Here is a 16,148-nt window from a genome sequence, read left to right on the forward strand (position 1 = left end):
AGTACAGAAGCGTAGTATGAGTACATAAACAACATGTACCCAATAAGTATCCAGTCTAACCTCGAAAAAGTAGTAACAAGACACTTACTATAGGCTATCAATAATATAATTAAAGAGTTATACTATGCATGGATATTATAAATAATATGAAAGCTCAATAACAGGAAGTGATAAGTTCTTCTTTCACAATTATGATTTCAACTTTAGTCATATCATTTAACAGTTTACATTTCAAGGCATTTAAGCAGTTTAAATCATGGAGACATACAAACAATTATCATGCATAAATTATGCCGAGGTCGTATGGCCCGGTCCAATATAATATTGAAATGTGCACTGCCGGAGGGTCGAACGGCGCGAACTATAGATGCATCTATTTACTACCGAGGCGCTCGGCCCGATCCACAAATAACAATTATTTTTAAGAAAACACAAATTTCTCATTTACAACCAAATATCTCATTCAAATCTTCAAGAAAGTGAATATAACCTTCTATAATTCTTTTATCAATTTCTAACATGACTGTTACGACCCAAAACTAACCCTATCATGATGGCGCCTAATATGGTACTAGGCAAGCCGATACACTACCAAAACCAATCAATATTTTCATTTTTATGACAAAACTAAAGCTATTTAGCAATAAACCTGCGTAAGGAGTTTAAATCAAAACAACAATACAGAAAGAAAGCCCGACATCGGGGTGTCACTAGTCATGAGCATATACTACAACTGTCTGAAAACATCAAGACTAACATAGCCTGGAAATAACTAAATACAACTAAGGGAGGATAAGGAGGGAGGAAAACAGGGCTGCGATCGCCAGATAGCTACCTTACTAACTCCGATGAACCTGCCACTAAGTAATCAACATCTTCTACCAGGTTTAGAAATACCTGGATCTGAACACAAGGTGCATGGAGTAATGTGAGTACCCCAACTCAGTAAATAATAAAAGTAAATAGAGACTGAGCAGTAGTGACGAGCAATAAAACATATACAGTTCATATAATAAAATCTCAATAAAATACATCACGCTTTTAAAATTAGGGTTTTGAATCAACTCAGCTCATTTAAATCCAGTTTCACTAAAACCATTTAAAATATCTTTCAACAGTTTTCAACGAAGTGATGAAACAATGAGTAAAAATGATGAAAACATAAATAGCCCCTCGGGCAACATAAATCAAGAACATCCCCTCGGGCAAACATGAATCATAAATAGCCCTTTGGGCAAACCTCACAGTCACTCATATACAGCCCCTCAGTCATTACCTCACAATCGCTCATAAACAGCTCCTCAGGCACAATATGAATCAATAATAGCCCCTCGAGCAAAACATCATATCACTCACTCAGGGTACCCGCGCTCACTGGGTGTGTACAAACTCTGGTGGGGCTCCTACAATCCAAATGCTATAACAAGCCACCTCGTGGAATAAATCAATCCGGCCCACGGCCTCCCAAAAATCATGAATCAATAACAATATGCTGCAGCGTGCAACCCGATCCCATAATATCCTCACAACACAGGCCCTCGACCTCACTCAATAAGAAACCTCTCAAGCCACTTGGGATATCAGTAAAACAGGGTGCTCAACCTAAAATATCATTTTACGCATCAAAACGGAGTAATAAAGACTGAGTTGTGAAATCAGTAAACACATCATGACTGAGTACAGATCTTAACTAAAAAATAGTGAGAGGACAATAAGAAAAAGCCCCTAAGGGTCCAAATAGCTTTGGCACAAGGCTCAAATATGGCATTCAACCCAATTTATAGGAATTTTTTCTAAAATACATAAGTATCATATAATTAAAGTCAAATACGCAACTTTATAGTTGCTACGGGACGGACCAAGTCACAATCCCCAATGGTGCACGCCCACACGCCCATTACCTAGCATGTGCATCACCTTAAATAGTAAAGTAATGTGAAATCAGGGGTTTCATACCATCAAAACTAGATTTACAATCATTAATTACCTCAAACAAGCCAATTCCTATATCGAGCAAGCCAAGCGATGCTCCAAAAATGCTATCTCGCGCGTTCCGACTTCGAACGGCTTAAAGCTAACCAAAAACAACTCAAATACATTAAACAATGCTAAAGCAACCAATCCCAATTGAAAAAGGTTGAATCTTTAATCAAAAGCCCAAAATCGGCGAAAAAGCCCAACCCGGGCCCGCATCTCGGAACCCAAAAACTCACAAAATCTGATAACTCATTCAATTATGAGTCCAACCATACTAGTTTCATCCAATTCTGACTCCGAATCGATGTTCAAAACATAAAAATTCACTTTATGAAACTTTTGGCAAAACCCCACAAATTTCACTTTGAAATCATCAATCAAATGCCAAAAACGAAGTTGGATTCATGAAATATCACCAAAACTGAGTAGAGAACACTTACACCAATACATATAGTGAAAATCATCTCAAAAATCGCCCAAATCCGAGCTCCCCAACTCAAAATATAACCAAATGAACAAACCCTTATTTTATATATTTTTCTCCTAACTATTCTGCCTCGATTTTCATGCGAAATGATCCCGAAATTCACTTTTAATGCCTCCAATGGATCACTTGTGAAATTTTAGTCAAGTTAGGCTCTTGAATCACTCCATTTGACCTTATATTCAAGGAGATATGTTGGGTTCAATATTTGAAAATAGTGCAGATTTTTAAATACGAATTCAGTGGCAATTTCGTACTTAATCTAAAAAAAATCTTGCAACCCAATTCTTAGTAAAATGACCATAAAATCCTCATACGATGTCTAAATTCTATGATTCTTTTTGATATGGCTCCTTAATTACGATACTGATCTAATGCTTCAATAAAACAGAAACAGAGCTTATTTGCTTAATGTAATAACATTTATGCTTGAAAAACGACGTCGAAACATAAAAAACGAGCGCAACACAACCCAAATCTATCCAAAACTCACCCGAGCCCCTTGGGACCCTGTTCAAACATACCAACAAGTCTCATATCATAACACAGACCTACTTGAGGCCTCAAAACATACATAACACTATTGAAACGATGAATTACACCTCAATTCGAAATCAATGAACTTGAAACTTCAAACTTCCACAACCAATGTCGAAACCTATCAAATCATGTCTGGTTGACCTCAAATTTTGCATGCAAGTTACATTTGGCATTATGGACTTGCTCCAACGTGTGGAATCGGAATCCGACCCCGATATCAAAAAGTACACTCTTGGTCAAACTTTTAAAAATTCCAACTTTCAATATTTCAAGCCAAATTCTACTACGGACCTCCAAATCATAATCCGGGCGAGTTCCTAAGTCCAAAATCACTCAACGGAGCTAACAGAACCATCCAAAATCCAATCTGAGGTCAAATCTAAAAAGTCAAAACTTGGTCAAATCTTTCAAATTTAAATCTTCTATTTGAGAATCATTCTTCCAAATGAATTCCGAATAACATGAAAACCAAAACCGACGATTAACATAAGTCATGATACTTCCTACAGAGCTACTCATGCCCTCAAACAACCGAGCGAAGTGCAATTGCTCAAATGACCGATCGGGTCATTACAATGACTCAATCGATTATATTAGCAAGTAAGGACACAACCATTTCAAAGATAGCATGATACGGGTCCTAAACTATCTGGACAATAGCATAATAGTAGCTAAGTACGGACTCTCGTTACCTCGTATATACGTAGCCTCCACAAATAGGTATAGACATTTATTTAATTCACCTATGGGGTTAATTTCCTATTACAAGGTTAAAAAAGAGGCTTACCTCATCTCAAAGCCTACTTCTCAATTCAAGATTGCGCTCAAACCTCCAAATTCGATGCCAAACGACTCGAAACTAATCAAAAATTATATAAACTAATCAATTTATGCTCCAAAGGTCATATTTCCACTCTTAAAGTAATTACCCACCCCAAATTACAAGATTCCTAAAAATTCACCACCCGGACCACGTGCCCGGATTTCGGAAATTTTTGAAGAAAATTGTTACCCATTAGGAACATAAATATATAATTTTTACTAAGTTCCATAACCAATTTCATGGTCAAATCTCATTTTTATCAAAAACCTAGGTTTTCATCTAAACCCTTGATTTTTACTAATTTTTACATGTTAATCTACCCATAATCAATGTATTTAACTCGTGTTGTGTGGAAATTACTTACCCAAAAGCTCCAAAGAGATTAAATAAATGCAAAGTTTTGCATTAAAAGAGCTGGACACAGCCCTCTGATGTCGCATTTGCGACACCAGGTTTGCAAATACGATAAAAGCCTCGCAAATGCAAAGCCTGGGCTTCAGCTGCTGGGATCTTTCATGCAGCATAAGTATTGCAAATGCAAACACTGCCTGGGTTGGGATTCTTCGCAATTGCGAAGCCCTCATCGCAAATGCGAGGTTCGCATTTGTGAACAATCTCTCGCATTTGCGAGATCTGCAGCAGTAGCCAAGAACACCAGAAATCAGGTGTGTTTTCAACTCCTCCCACACGCCCGAAACTCACCCGAGCCTTCGGGGCTCCACCCAAAATACTCACAAAAGTCTAACAATATCATATGAATTTTCTCACTCGATTGGAACGCCGAAATAACATCAAAAATCACGAATTGGACACCAAAACGCATGAATTTACTCATGAACTCTAAAAACTCCTAAAACACATCAACGCATCTAATTCCTATCAAATCAGCTCGGAATGATGCCAAACTTTGCGTGCAAGTATTATATGACATTACTGTCCTATTCCAACTTTCGGAACTGAAATCTGAACCCGATATCAAAAAGTCCACCATCGGTCAAACTTTCCAAAAATTTCAAGTTCTAACTTTCGCCAAATGACTCTGAAATGACCTATGGACATCCGAATCCACTTTTGGATTCGCTCCTAAGTCCAGAATCACCATACCAAGCTATTCTCAGGCTCGGAATCCCAAACGGGCATCTAGAATGTAAAAATCCATTTAACCCAAACTTATGGAATTTGCTCAAATTGCCAACTTTAACTATTAGGCACCGAAACGCCCCCGGGTCATTCAAAATCCAACCCGAACAAACGCCTAAGTCCGAAATCATCACATAAACCTGTTGGAACCGTTAAATCCCGATTCTGAGGTCGTTTACTCAAAATGTTGACCAAAGTCAAACTTGGCCTTTTACGCCATCCTTAAGGAACCAAATGTTCCGATTTCAACCCAAACTCTTCCAAATTCCGAACTACCCATCCCTGCAAGTCATAAATCAGCAAAAGCAAGTACGAGAGGTCTTATTTAGGGGTACAGGGTTCTAGAAAGCAAAACGATCGGTCGGGTCATTACATTCTCCACCTCCTAAATAAACGTTCGTCCTCAAATGGGTTTACATTGATACCTGAAGTGCTGAATAAGTGTGATATATGCTATGCATGTCCTCTTCGGACTCCCAGGTTGCCTCATTGACTGGTTGGCCCCTCTACTGAACCTTTACCACGGGAATCCTCTTGGACCTCAACTGGCGATCCTGTCTAGCAACAATGGCTACTGGCTCCTCCTCATAACCTAGGCTCTCATCTAGCTGAATAGTGCTGAAGTCTAACACGTGTGACAAGTTGGCGTGATACCTCCAGAGCATAAACATGTGAAATACAGGATGAACTCCTGATAGGCAAGGAGGTAAAGCAAGCTCATAAGCAACCTCCCCAACTCGCCTCAACATGTCAAATGGGCTTATAAACCAGGGGCTCAACTTGCCCTTCTTCTCGAATCTCATAATACCTTTCATCGGTGAGACTTTCAAGAGAAACTTCTCGCTGACCATAAATGATACATCACGTGCCTTCTGATCCACATAACTCTTCTGTCTGGACTGTGTTGTTCGAAGTCGCTCCTGGATCAACTTTACCTTTTCTAGGGCATCCTTCACCAAGCTTGTACCATATAACATAGCCTCGCCGAGCTCAAACCATCCGATGGGAGAACGACATCGCCAACTATATAATGCCTCAAATGGAGCCATCTTGATGCTGGCCTGATAACTATTATTGCAAGCAAACTTGGTCAAAGGCAAGAACTGATCCCACTATGATCCAAAGTTAATCACACATGCCCTAAGCATGTCCTCTAGGATTTGAACTGTTCGCTCCGACTGGCCGTCGGTCCGTGGATGGAATGCTATGCTAAGCTCTACCCGGGTCCCCCAACTCACTCTATATGGCTCTCCAAAAATGTAATGTAAACTGAGGGCCTCTATCTGATATAATGGAAACAGGCACGCCGTGCAACGAAACAATCTCCCGAATATAAATCTGGGCCAACTTCTCTGAAGTATATGTTGTCACAATTGGAACAAAGTGTACCGACTTGGTCAACCTATCAACAATAACTCTAACTACGTCAAACTTCTACAATGTCTGCGGCAATCCAACGACGAAGTCCATAGTGATGCGCTCCCATTTCCACTCATGTATAGTTATCTGCTGAAGTAGGCCACTTGGCCTCTGGTGCTCATACTTGACTTGCTGGCAATTTAGGTACCTAGCTACATACGCCACTATGTCTTTCTTCATCCGCCACCACTAATAATGATGTCTTAGGTCACGATACATCTTTGTAGCATTAGGATGAATAGAATACCGAGAACTGTGTGCCTCCTCTAGAATCCTCTCCCTCAAGCCATCGACATTAGGAACACATAGAAGACCCTGAAGTTGCAGAACACCATCCTCACCAATAGAAACCTCCTTGGCACCATGCTGTAGTACTATCTCTGCCAGGACTGCCAAGTGCGGATCATCAAACTGTTGAGCCTTGATTTGCTCCAATAGTGAAGACTGGGCAACAACACATGCAAGGACTCGACTAGGCTCTAAAATATCCAACCTCACAAGTCTGTTAGCTAAGGACTGAATGTCCAAAGCTAGTGGCCTCTCCTTTGCTGAAATGAATTCCAAGCTACCCATACTCTCTACCTTCCTCCTTAAGGCATCCATGACCACATTTTCCTTGCCTGGATGATAGAGAATGGTGATTTCATAATCCTTCAGTAACTCAAGCCATCTACGCTGCCTCAAATTGAGATCCCTTTGTTTGAACAAATATTGTAAACTGTGATGATTAGTGTAAACCTCACATGACAACCCATAAAGGTAATGCATCTAGATCTTAAGAGCATGAACAATCGTGGCTAACCCTAGGTCGTGCATAGGGTAATTCTTCTCATGAATCTTCAGATGACGTGAAGCATATGCAATGATTTGCCCTTCCTACATCAATACACAACCCAAGCCAATGCGTGAAGCATCGTAATACACTGTATACATCCGTGAACCAGAAGGCAACACTAAGACCGGTGTTGTAGTCAAAGCTGCCTTGAGCTTCTGAAAATTCGCCTCACAATCATCAGACCAACGGAACGGAGCACCCTTTTGGGTCAATCTAGTCAGAGGTGCTACAATGGATGAAAAACCATGCACAAACTGGCGATAATAACCTGCCAACACCAGGAAACTCCTAATCTCAGTCACTAAAGTAGGACGTGGCCAACTCTGAACTGCCTCAATCTTCTTGGGATCCACCTTAATACCCTCTTTTGATAAAACATGCCCCAAGAATGCCACGGACTCTAGCCAAAACTCACACTTAGAGAACTTAGCATATAGCTTCTGTTCTCGCAATGTCTAAAGCACCACTCTTAAATGTTGCTCGTGCTCCCCCAGGCTACGTGAGTAAATCAAGATGTCATCAATGAAGACAATAACAAAGTAATAAATATAAGGCCTAAACACTATGTTCATCAAATCTATGAATGTCGCTAGGGCATTAGTCAAGCCGAAGGACATCACCAGAAAATCATAATGGCCATATCTTGTACGGAAAACAGTCTTGGGGACATCTGAATCCCGAATTTTCAGGTAATGATACCCTGATCTCAAGTAAATCTCGAGAACACTTTAGCACCATGTAACTAGTCAAACAAATCATCAATGCGAGGTAACGGTACTTATTCTGGATGGTAACTTTGTTCAACTGGCAGTAATCAATGCACATTCGTATAGTCCCATCTTTCTTCTTCACAAATGACACTGGTGCACCCCAAGGTGACACACTTGGTCTCACAAACCCTTTTACTAACAACTCCTCAAGCTGCTCCTCAACTCTTTCGGAGCCATGCGATACGGTGCGATAGATATAGGCTGGGTACCTGGAGCTAAATCAATACAGAAATTGATATCACGATCTGGTGGCATGCCTCGAAGGTCAGAAGGGAACACATCGGCAAATTCCTGCACTACTAGCACTAAATAAATCATCAAAGACTCTGCGGTAGTATCCCAAACATAGGCTAGATAAGCCAAACAACCCTTCTCAACCATATGTCAAGCCTCTAGAAAAGAGATGACCCGACTCCTATACTAACGGAGGAAACTTTTCACTTCAATCTCGACAACTCTGGCATCGCTAAAGTAATAGTCTTGGCATGGTAATCGAGGATGGTGTGATATGGGGATAACCAGTCCATTCCCAGGATGACCTCAAAGTCGATCATATCAAGTAACAAAAGGTCCGCTTTAGCATCGTAACCACAGAATGTGAACACACAGGACTGATAGATCTAATCCACAACCAAAGAATCACCCATAGGAGTGGACACATAAACAGGGGTACCCAAGGACTTATGAGGAATATCCAGGAAATGAGAAAACAGAGATGATACATATGAATAGGTAAATCATGGATCAAATAACACCGAAGCATCCCTACCACAGATAGAAATAATACATGTGATCACTGCATCTGAGGCCAATGTATCTGGTCTGGATGAAAAAGCATAGAATCTAGCTGGAGCGCCAGTTGGCTTGCCTACACATGACTGAACGGTAGCTGGCTAACCTTCCCCTGCCTAGCCTCCACCTCTAGGATGTCCCCAACCAGCCTGCCGTGTGCCTCTGGGTGGCCGGATAACGGGTGCTATAATCATGGGTTGCTGACCCTACTGCAATGCCTTACCCCGAAGCCTGGGGCAAAATCTCCTCATGTGACTGAGATTTCCGCACTCAAAACAGCCTCATGGTGCAGTGATCTGCTTCCCTGATGTCTGACTCTGATAGCCTGTAGACCCACTAGAAGAAGCCTGAATAGCCGGTGGGCAGTATGAACTCTTCAACATGGCACTATAACAGGAGCTGGAAGAACCCTAGTGGCGTGAGTACCCATTGGAAGAGCCCTGGATGGTTGGTGGGCGATATGAACTCTCTGGTATAAAGCTAAAGTAGGGTTGCACCGGAGCACCCCGAGGAGGTGGTGGTGTTGAATATGTGGGCCTACGGGGCTGACCCCTACCAAACTGATCTCTACCCCTAGCAGGGGCACCTCTAAACTCTCTAGAGAATTGGGTCCTCTTATCCTGCTGCATCTTCTCTCTACCTCTCTGATGGTAGCTTTTAATCCTCCGAGCAATCTCCACTACCAACTGATAAGAAGTCCCCATCTCAACCTCTCAAGCCATATTGGCCGTAATGCCGGAGTGCAACCCTGCAATAAACCTCTACACTCTCTCTGCGTCAGTAGGAAGTATCATAAGTGCATGGCGAGACAACTTAGAAAACTATGCCTCAGAATCGTTCACTGACATCTTACCCTGCTCAAGCTGCTCAAACTGATACCGTAACTCTTCCCTCTCGGAGGGTAGAATATACCTATCCAAGAAAAGTTATGTGCACTTGCCCCAAGTCATGGGAGGAGAACCCGCTGGTCTGCCAAGAAGATAAGACTGCCACCATCTACGGGCCCTGCCCTCTAGCTAGAAAGTAGTGAAGTCAACCCCATGAGACTCCAATATCCTCATGTTGTGCAGTCTGTCCCTGCACCTATCAATGAAGTCCTGGGCATCCTCATGATGCTCTCCTCCGAAGACAGGAGGTTATAATCTAGTCCATCTATCTAATAGCTTCTGCGACTCACCGTCCACTACTGGTCTAGGCTCAAGTGCAACCGCTGCAACTAGCTTGGCCCCATCTGCGAGTAGTGTACCCGGAGTGTGATATACTGCAGCAACATGGCCAGAAGCCTGAGCAGTAGGGGTTTGTGCTTCCCCTCCCGCCTGGGATGTGGCTGGGTCTACTGGAAATAAACTAGCCTAGGTCGTAAAATCCATGAACTGAAGCATACGGCCCATGACCTCCTGAAAGCCCAATGCTGTCATGAAATCTACGGGGCAGGCTCTACTACATGCACCTTGCCCTACTCCTCAATGATGGGATCCTCCACTGGATCTACTGGTGGTGCAACTGGGGAAACTCTGGGACATCTTCGTCCCCTACCTTGGGCCAGTGCCCTCCCCTGACTTCTTCCTCAACCTCTAGCAACTGGGGGATCAGCTCCTCTCAGGTCCAGAATTCCTGCTACGCGCGTTCTCACCATATATTAGAGAATAAGAGAGATAATTTAGTATGCTATCAACTGCATGATAGAAGATGAATAAAGAGTAGTTTCCTAACACCTCATAGCCTCTCAAAGATAAGTACAGATGTCTCTGTACCGATCCAAAAGAATCTATTAGGTATGTCCATGACTTATGAAACTTACATGAACCTAGTGCTATGATACCATGTTGTCATGATCCAATTCCATTATAGGCCGTGATGGCACCCAACACCATTGTTAGGCAAGCCAACACCGATCAACTAGTGGTTTTCCGTTTAAATAAATTATTAAGTAGTAATGTTTCCTTATTTGTTAAAACGAATTTAGAGATTCGCAACAACAACAACAACAACAACAACAACATACCCAATATAATCCCACAAGTGGGGTCTGGGGAGGGTAATGTGTACGCAGACCTTACCCTTATCTAGGGAGGTAAAGAGGCTATTTCCGATAGACCCTTGGCTCAAGAGAAGGTGGAAAGGAAGAAGGTAAGAAGAAGAGAAAGACAGATGAGGGAGAGAAAAGACGACAAGGAAAAAGAGGAGAAAAAGTAGCAATAGATAGTAACAATCAGGGAGGAATAATTTCCAGTAAAAGGGAGAAAGAGTAGCATCAACATAATCAGGGAGCAACAATTTCCAATAGCAATTTACAAAAACACTTAACTTGTTTGCTAAATAACAAATATAATAACAAACTAAAAGGAAGTAACATTCAACCAACAACAAGAATATTACTAATACTACTGGTAACCTAGGAGAAACTCAAAACTGCCTGTCAACCCACCACCTTAATCCTCGACCTTCATACCTTCCTGTCGCTAGTCATGTCCTTGGTTAGGTGAAACGCCGACATTTCATGTACAATCACCTTTCCCTAATACTTCTTTGGCCCGCCCCTGCCCTTCCTCAAGCCCACCATAGTCAACCTCTCACACCTCCTAACCGGGGCATCTATGTCTCTCCTTCTCACATGCCCAAACCATCGCAGCCTCAATTCCTGCAACTTGGCTTCCACTGATGCAACTCCTACCTTGTCCCTAATAATTTCATTCTTGATTTTGTCTTCCCTGGTATATCCACAAATCCATCTCAACATCCTTATTTCAGCCACGCTCATCTTATGGACATGGGACTTCTTGACGGGCCAACACTCAGCTTAATACAACATAGCCGGTCTAATCACCACCCTTTGGAATTTACCCTTAAGTCTAGGTGGCACATTCTTATCGCATAAAAACCCCAAAGCTAGACTCCATCTCATCCAACCCTCTCTAATGCAGTGAGTAACATCCTCGTCAATCTCCACGTTTCCTTGGATTATAGACCCAAGATACTTGAAACAATCTCTTGCGGGAATGACTTGAGTATCAATCTTTACTTCCACTTCTTCATCATGCCTCTCATCACTGAACTTGCACTCCAAGTATTCAGTTTTCGACCTACTCAACTTAAAACCTTTGGACTCCAGCATCTATCTCCAAACTTCCAATCTAGAGTTAACACCACCTCGCGTCTCGTCAATCAGAACTATATCGTCAGCGAATAACATACACTGCGGCACCCTTCCTTGTATGTGCCATGTCAGCACATCTAACGCTAGGGCAAACAAAAATAGGCTAAGGGTTGATCCCTGATACAACCCCGTCTTCATAGGGAAATGCTCTGAATCTCCTCCCGTAGTCCTCACCCGAGTCTTAGAACCTTCGTAGATGTCCTTAATCACCCTAATGTACGCCACCGAGACTCTGCTGACCTCCAAACATCTCCATAATACCTCCCTCGAGACTTTGTCATAAACCTTCTCTAAGTCATTGAACACCATGTGCAAGTCCTTTTTCCTCTCCCTATACTGCTCCACTTATCGTCTCACAAGGTGAATGACTTCTGTAGTTGGCTATCTCGGCATAAATATAAACTGGTTCTCAGAGATAGATACACCTGTCCTCACTCTCTTCTCCACCACCCTCTCCCAAACTTTCATGGTGTGACTTAGCAGCTTGATGCCCCTATAGTTGTTGCAGTTCTGGATATCACCTTTGTTTTTGTACAACAGAATCATCAAACTCCACCTCCAATTGTAGACCATCTTCTTTGTCTTGAAAATGGTGTTAAACATGCTAGTAAGCCATTCCAAGCCTACCCTACCCGCTACTTTCCAAAATTCTATAGGGATCTCATCAGGCCTAGTCGCCTTACCTATCACGACCCAATTCCCGAGCCTGGTCGTAATGATGCCTCTCGTGAAGACAAGGCCATCCAGACCAAAACGGAACACTTCTTTTCCACGGTTAAATATCATAAACAGTTCTAAACATGATATAATAGCCATAATTTGCGGAAAATAACGATGACAGTGGAAGAAACCATCCTGACACAGCCCAAATCGGGGTGTCACAAGTCACGAGCATCTATTAGGGTATAAATACAACTACAAGGTGTAAATTATACGAAACAGGAATAATGAACAAAAGGGAGAAAAGTTGTGCTGTGAATGCCGGCAGCCACCTCACTAAACTCCGATAACTCTGCCTCTAATCAACCAAAACCAACTACCGGGTGTATAAATACCTGCATCTGCACACAAGGTGCAGGGAGTAATGTGATTACTCCGACTCAGTGAGTAATAAAGGTAAATAACAACTGAGCGGTAAGAAATCATGTACAACAAACAACATGTTGTATAGAAGCAGTGAAAACCCCTTTGAGAAAAAGAGTGAAGTTGTGAAATCTTTAGAAATATCTTAGCTCAGTTTAAACCTCTTTTGAAAATGACTTTCTTAATAGTTACGCAAATGAGTGCAAATAAATAGTGCAGATAAGCACGAAAATCTGCTCCTCGGGCACAACACTCAATTAACAGATAATGCCAGGCAATTAGATAGATATCACATGAAGTAGCACAAACAACAGATAATGGCAGACAAAGAAATAAAGTAAAAACATAAAACAGTACCAACACCGCTGCCACGTGCAGCCAGATCCATATATCGCTACGGCATGCAACCCGATCCATATATTTCGTCGCCGGCGCTCACTAGGGGTGTGCAGACTCTGAGAGGGGCCCCTTATGGCCCAAGCGCAATATCAAGCCATCTCGTGGCATACATATCTCAGTCCCTCGGCCTCATAATCAATCAGTATCTCACTGCTGCGGCGTGCAGCTTGATCCAAAAGTATCCTCACAATACAGTCCCAAGGCCTTACTTAGTCAAAATCACATAAGTCCCTCGGGCAGTAGTAAAACATGATGCTCAGCCCAAAAATATTATTGGAAATATCATTTCAAGTGTTAAAGCGAAATAAACATGGCTGATTTTTGAAAACAATGGAAAATACATGACTGAGTCCAAGTATAAAAATCAAACAGTGAGGAAATATCAACAATAGTCCCCGAAGGGTTTGAATAACTGGCACGAAGCCCAAATATGGCAATCAGCCCAAAAACATAATGATAACAAATAAGTCTCAGTCAAATACGCGGTAAAATCATCAATTAGGACGGACCAAGTCACAATCCCCAGTAGTAAAATTCCCCACGCACATCATCCAGCGCGTGTCTTGCCTTAATATAGCGCTACGATGTGCAAATCCGGGGTTTCAAACCCTCAGGATATCATTTACAATCATTACTCACCTCGAACTGGCGAAATCTCTAGCTCGCGACGCCTTTACCCTTCAAATTGGCCTCCACGCACGTCGAATCTATCCAAAATCAGAACGAATACATCACAATATGCTAAGGGAGCAAAGCCCAAGCGAAAACAATTGAAAATTATCAAAAATCCCGAAATTAGCAAAACCCGAGCCCCGGGCCCACTTCTCAAAACTCAGAAATTTTCACATCAACGGGTTCCTTATCTCCCCACTAGATCATACGTATCAAAAGTTCTCAAATCCGACCTCCAATGGCCCTTCAAATCCCAATTTAAAAATCTCAAAATCCCAAGCCCTAGTTCTTCCATTTTTAGCTAAATTTTCATGAATTTCTAGGTTAATTTCACAATAGAATCACGCTTTAGGTTCAAAAATCTTACCTCCAACAAATTCTCCGTGAATCCCTCTTCAATATCCCTTAAAGAGCTCTCAAAATGGTCAACTATGGAGGAAAAATGGCTAAAATCGCAGATAAAATGACTTATAAACCTTCTGCCCAGGTCTGACCCTTCCTTCTTCGCGAACGTGGTCAATGCCTCGCGTTCGCGAAGCACAAACTTACATTGACCAAATTTTTCCCTACGCGAATGCGTCACCCTATTGCGAACGCGATGCTTCTACCTCCTACGCGAACGCGATGAACAAAATGCCTTGGACCCCAATTTCCTCTACGCGATCGCGAGTGCCTTCTCACGAACGAGATGTACTGCTTCCCATCCTTTCGCGAACACGAGGCACGTCTCGCGAACGCGAAGGCTTAATTTTGGCCTTCCTCAAATCCTTCTACGCGAACACGATGCTCCACCCGCGAACGCGAAGAGAAAATTCTTCTGCAACAGCTGAACAACAATTTCAGCAACTCTCAAAGCCAAAAATGGTCCGATTGACCATCCGAAACTCACCCGAGGCTCCCGTGACCTCAACCAAAAGCACCAAATCTACCAATTCACATCGAATTCAAGCCTAAGTTTTTCTAAAACTTCCGAAATACGCTTTCGATTAAAAACCCAACCAAAACACGTCCGAATGACCTGAAATTTTGCACACATCCCAAATGACATAACAAAGCTACAACAACTCTCGGAATTCCATTCTAACCTTCAGATCAAATCTCACCTATCAACCGGAAATCGCCAATTCAAGCCTAATTCTATAACGGACCTCCAAAACCACTTCCGATCATACTCCTAAGTCACAAATCAACCAACAAAGCTAACCAAATCATATAAATTCCGTTCCGAGCTCATATACAATAAGTCAACTCTTGGTCAAACCTTTCAAATTTAAAGCTTTCAACTGAGACTGTTCTTTCAAATTCATACCGATTTCCATGAAAACCAAAATCAACGATTTACATCAGTCATAATACATCATACGGGGAAAGTCATGCCTGAGAACTGGCGATCAAAGTGCAAAAGCTCAAAATGACCGGTCGGGTCGTTACATCCTCCCCCACTTAAACACACGTTCGTCCTCAAACGTACCCAGAGTTGTTCTAGAAGCCAACCAATAACTAAATAACTTTACCATGCATATACCGGGGAGGTGATCCCACGTCACCCTATCTCATATAGGTCCGATAACACAATATTACTGAAATTTCACAATCCATCCAAGTCCATAAACCATAGAACCACATTTCTGCTTCTAAAATCCTCAATACGATCAAAATCTCACATTTATACTGTGAATAAGTCCGAACAAGCTGTAAAAAACCATATTTGCTATCTCAGGTGCAAGCACATAATATACCACATAACTCAAACACTCGTAGCGATAACTTCTAATCACAGCAGGTGCACATAACAACCGAATATCGATAAAAAATCTTTTATCAACTAAAGTCTCGTTCCAACACTTCCATATACTGCCAATGATAAAGGAAACACACAATAAATCATAACCATTTCTCAAATCAACCATCCATAAGGCTACTTCTCCTTTGGTAAGGACCATAGCAAGTTTCTGAGCCGAACCTCGATATTATCCTTCCAACATGCTGAAATCGAATCCGTTCGTATTCATTAATGATCACAACGATCTCCTCTAGTCCAGCACACCGCCCTGGTG

Source organism: Nicotiana tabacum, chromosome 11, assembly GCF_000715075.1.
Source record: "Nicotiana tabacum cultivar K326 chromosome 11, ASM71507v2, whole genome shotgun sequence".
Taxonomy (NCBI): Eukaryota; Viridiplantae; Streptophyta; class Magnoliopsida; order Solanales; family Solanaceae; genus Nicotiana; species Nicotiana tabacum.